This window comes from Monodon monoceros, unplaced genomic scaffold, assembly GCF_005190385.1.
Source record: "Monodon monoceros isolate NGI ecotype Baffin Bay Population unplaced genomic scaffold, NGI_Narwhal_1 Super_Scaffold_21, whole genome shotgun sequence".
Taxonomy (NCBI): domain Eukaryota; kingdom Metazoa; phylum Chordata; class Mammalia; order Artiodactyla; family Monodontidae; genus Monodon; species Monodon monoceros.
In genome coordinates, this window is record NW_021703778.1 from 162491049 (window position 1) to 162496427 (window position 5379).

Sequence of the window (5379 nt, forward strand, 5' to 3'; positions counted from 1 at the left end):
GGTGGAGACACCTATGAGCCATGTCCCTTGCCAAAGAGCCCTTCCTACTGTCCCTTGTGGTAAGCCCTACCTGCCTTATTTCTACTCTCAGACTGACAAGCTCCACGCGATCAGAGGGGCAGTGGGTGCCCTCGGGGGTCTGCACCTTGGAGTGGAGGCTTGGACTGTGACTTACTACCCTGGGGATCTTGGCCAAGCCCCTTAGTCTCCTTAAGTCACAATTTCACGTCTGTGATGGAGGCTGATAGTTCCCTCCTCCTCTGCTTCCATGGTAACAGGATTCTCCAGGGCACGGGATGCTCAGGTAGGCATTTTCAACCTTTCTTGGGTAGGCGTGGTCATGTGACTAAGTTTCCACCAATGGACTGTGAGAAGTGACACAGGCTGGGGCTGGGACTTCTGACATTGGGTGATCCTGCCTTGTGCTCTCCTCCTCTGTCCTGTGGGCTGAAACCCAGGCATGCTGGTGAATCAGCTTTTTTCTTTTCTTTTTTTTTTTTTTTTGCGATACACAGGCCTTTCACTGCTGTGGCCTCTTCCGTTGCGGAGCACAGGCTCCGGACGCGCAGGCCCAGCGGCCATGGCTCACGGGCCCAGCGGCTCCGCGGCACGCGGGATCCTCCCGGACCGGGGCACGAACCCGCGTCCCCTGCATCGGCAGGCGGACTCCCAACCACTGCGCCACCAGGAAAGCCCAGGTGAATCAGCTTTGACCGTGAAGATGATGAGAATGCCCTAGATGATGGCAGAGCCACCACATGGCAGGAGCCTGGGTCTCTGAGTGATGAGTAGTAGTAGAGCTACCTTACAAACCTGGATGGCTCTATGGGGACTCTTGCATAAAAGAAACTGCTTGTTCTCTATGACATTCTAGTGCTGGATTTCTTTTCCACAGTAGGTTAGTCTTTAACTGATAACATTCTTCATAGGCTTATGGTGTGGTAAGTTATATAAGGGTAAAGTGCTCTACAGTTAGGTGTTCAATACATGGTGAGCAAAGGGATTGGTCATTCCCTTGTTTAAATCCAAGAAATCTGAGAATCAGATTTACAAAACATAGAGCAGCTGCATAACTTGATTTCAGGGAACCCCCAGGCTCAGCCTGTTTGAGCATCTTTCCTCTGCTAGTTGGCCTTGGCTGAGAGTTCCCACCATCAGTCAGTAACCAGGAGATGACCAGGAAGGAAACAGGGATATCATACACAGCCTTCTGTCTCTACCCAAAGAGCTACTTTGCACACCTGTCAGAACGAGTAGCTGTAGCATGGTGTGGTTGGTGAAGGGTATGGCTAATGGGCGGAAGACCAGGTTCAAATCCTAGCTGTACCTCTAACTCCTTTTGCAAACTTAAGTGGGCCACGTAACTGTCAGGAGCCTCAGCTTCCTGAAGCATCCATAAAATGCGGATGCTAATTCTGGCTCTGCCTGTTCCCCAGGGCTACTATGGGGATCAAAAGACACAAGATGGTGAACACACTGCATATGGCAGATGCCAGTGGGAGAAACATAGCAGATCAAGTCCTATTTGCTGAATGTGGAACAGGTGTGCTTGTCCCTTCCTTCCATGAGTATTTGCTGAGGACCCGCTAAGTCCAGTGAGGGGAGATGTGTGCAGGGGAGACGTGGTTCCTGTCCCCACAGAGCTTAGAGTCTGCTGGAAACTATACACAAGGAAACAGGCAATTGCAATACAGCATGATGAATTATTTGATAGAAGTACAAGCCACCATGAAAATATAGAAGAGGGGCCTCTTAATTCAGACTTCTGTGGTCCTGGAAGGCTTCCCAGAGGAAATGATATCTCCTTTAATATTGGAAGCAACAGAAAGAGTTAGCCAGGTGTCTTAGTTCAGGCTGCTATAACACAAATACCCAGACTGGGTGGCTTATAAACAACGGAAATTTATTTCTCAGAGTTCTGAAGGCTGGAAAGTCCAAGACCATGGTGCCACCAGATTCAGTGTCTGATGGGATCCACTTCCTTGTTCATAGATGGCTGTCTTCTTGCTGTGTCCTCACAAGGGGAGATGGAGCTCTCTGGGGGGGGTCCCTTTTATAAGGGTGCTAATCCTTATGACCTAATCACCTCCCAAAGGGTGCCCCACCCTCATGACCTAATCACCTCCCAAAGGCCCCACCTCCTAACACCATCACATTTGACAGTAGGTTTCAACATGTGAATTCTGTAGGGACACAAACATTCAGTCCATACCACCAGGCAAAGCGGGCTTTGGAGGTGGGAAGACTGTTCAAGGAAAATGAAGCAAGGGTCACCTCTGAAGAGCAAGAAAGAGCCTGAAAGAGATTCTGAGTGGCTGGAGCCTGGAGTGAAAGGAAGGGAATAATGAAAGATTGGGCTGGAGGAGCTGGGAGGGTCGGGAGCAGGGTAGAGAGAACACACTTGGCTGCAGCTTGGATAAAATACCAATGCCCAGTCCCTGCCCCCAGGTGGTTTAAAAGCTCCCCAGGTGACTTGAATGTGCAGCCAGTGTTGAAAGTACTGATTAGATCACGGAGGATCTTATATGTCAAGCTCGGGAGCTGGAAGTCTAGCTTGAGAGCAGCAGGGAGTCTCTGAAGCTTTTATGGGAGGAAGGGACATGACCGGATTTTCCCTTTTACCCTAGCTGCTGGTTGGAGGAAGGAATGTGATGGAAAGACTGGGATTAGAGACACTAGTTAAGAAGGCTGCCGAAGGGTGCAGGTGAGGCATGGAGCCAGAGGTGATAATGAGGATGGCAATAAGGGGACAAACCTGAGGCCTGAGTGACAATAGACTGGAAGGAAGTGGGGAAGAGGCAGAAAGACAAGGATCAGCCTTAGATTCCTGACGTGGGGGTCAGAATTCCTGAAAAGACTCCATTTCCAGATACACACTTACGAGTCAGCAGCGGAGAGCAAATAACTCCAGCCAGAGAATTGATGAGCTCTCCTGGGAAGAGGGGTGTAAAGAGAGAAGAAAAGAGGGCCTAGAATAGAGGCACAGAGGGCCGAGGGAAGAGCCGGTTGGAGAAGGAATAGAAAAACCATAAGCACACACTGTTAAAAAAGTTAAGGATGTGACTGTTTTAAGAAGGGTGTGTTTAGGCACAGTTGTGCGCCAGGTCGCCAAGATGTCGTTCCCCAAGTACAAGCCGTCGCACCTGGCGACCCTGCCCGCTACCCTCGACCCAGCTGAATACGACATATCTCTGGAAACTCGGAAGGCACAAGCCGAGCGTTTGGCCATAAGATCCCGGCTTAAACGGGAGTATCTGCTTCAGTACAACGACCCCAGCCGTCATGGGGTCATCGAAGATCCTGCATTGATTCGTTGGACCTATGCAAGACCAGCAAATATCTATCCCAATTTCAGACCCACTCCCAAGACCTCACATTTAGGAGCTCTGTTTGGAATTGGGCCCCTCCTCTTCTGGTATTATGTTTTCAAAACCGACAGAGATAGGAAAGAAAAACTTATCCGGGAAGGAAAATTGGATCAAACATTTAACATCTCATATTAAGTCTGGCAATGATGACTATATGTATTGTTGTTTAAATGAATCTATTAATCATTACAAAGCTTGTCTTTCTTAATATTAAAAAAAAAAAAGAAGGGTGTGTTCAAGAGTGTCCAGTTCTGCTGAGATGTCTCCACAGGTCACTGGTAACCTTGACAGTGAAGATGAATGGGACCTTGGGGTGGTGCTGAAGTGATGGTGAGAGGGGGCACCTCCTAACAGGGACAAGTATTTTTTACCTTCTTCACATTGTAACCAAAATGTGTTTATTCATTCATTCTATATATACGTCATTTATTAAGCACCTAATGTGCTGGGCACTGTGTTTCAGAGCTGCAGAAAAGACAGCAGGTCCTTGAGGTCCTCACTGGCCAGGAGGAGACAGATACTCTCTCCCATTTCACAAGACCACGTGATGTAATTGCTATAATGGAGATGCACGTCAGGGGCTTTGGAACAAGCTGGACCAACTCTACCAGGGAGGGGGAAGGGGTGGCCAAGAAAGGTCCCAGAAAGCAAGGAAGTGGGATGAGGTTTGCCCTGGTGTGGTTGTCATGGGGGTTGTCCACTGCAGAGTGCAGAGTTCAGCCTGCAGTGGAAGAAGCGCACTTCCAGACCTGCCCATGTTGCTGGGGCCACGTGCCTGGCTTTGGCCAATGAGTGGTGAGCAGCGGTGCGCAGAGCCCAGAGTCCTCAGCTGCCAGCTCAAGACCCTCCAGTGGGCTCTCCTCCCTCTTGCATGGCGAGCAGCAATATCTGAGACTGTGGCTGTTCCTAAGAACGTGAGTAACTGCCCTCAACACACACCTCTTGATAGACAAGAAATGTAGGGGAGGAAAACTATTTTCCCTCCATCTATCTTAGGTTCATTGGCTGGGGCCTTGTAAATTAGACCAACAAAGGACAGATTAACAAGAGAAAACCAAACAGAAGTTTATTCACCTGTGCATTGTGTATACACATGGGATTACCCAGTAATGAATAATTCAAAGAGGTGGTAAGAATTTGGGCTTATATAGCACTTTAACAAAGTAAAAGTACATCTTTAGAGACGTGAGAAGACGAAGGAAAAAGACTTTGTGCTTCCACGGGTGGCAAATTGTGAGAAGGCAAATATAAAGGGAGATCAATGGCGGATAAGGGCGAGTTTTAGCAAAGTTTGTAGATAGATTCCTCTGGTGCTGTCCCTGGGCTGATAAGGATCTAGAGTTGTCACCAGTGATTAACTTCTGTCCTTCCTGGCACAGAGCAGAGGGGAATAATCTCTACAGATTTATTTCCTGCATTTAGGCAAATAGGGGACGTTTTTCTTGTATTTGCTTCTTCTTATTTGCCTTCAGCTCAAAATAATCCTTATGCCAAAGTAGCACATTTTGGAGTCGAATATTCTGCTACCCTGAAGCAAACTTTTGTTGTTTTACTGTTTTTTTGTGGTTACCACAGCATAACCTAGCCCAGTGGTTCTCAAAATGTGGTTCCTGGACCAGTAGTATCAGCTTCACCTGGGAACTTGTTAGAAGTACAAATTCTCAGGCCCCACCCCGGACTTACTGAAGCTGAAACCCTGGGGTGGGGCTTAGCAATCTGAGTTTTAAGAAGCCCTCCAGGGGATTCTAAAGCATGGTCAAGTTTGAGAACTGCTGCCCTAGGTGGTGCCAACTGATACAGCTATCTGGAAGACACAGCAGGAGGAATTACAATTCATGGAGAAGGTCGTTTAAGTAAACTCGAAAAAAAACGAGTAAGAAGATGAATTAAATGGTGAGGCTCTTCATGTCATAGGAATGAATATTTAAGAAAAAATATAGTGTACCTATCTCCACAGACTGAGCCTTCCTATCAAAATATTGAAAACTGGTCATGTGGACAGTCTCCTACT

The 5379-nt window shown here is 47.9% G+C and overlaps 1 pseudogene across 1 annotated transcript; it reads left to right on the forward strand.

Moving 5' to 3' along the window:
• Positions 1-3093: 3093 nt before the first annotated feature.
• On the forward strand, positions 3094-3557 carry LOC114905112 (annotated as a pseudogene). Its single transcript, XR_003796093.1, has one exon. The product of XR_003796093.1 is annotated as an NADH dehydrogenase [ubiquinone] 1 beta subcomplex subunit 4 pseudogene (transcript).
• Positions 3558-5379: the final 1822 nt, after the last annotated feature.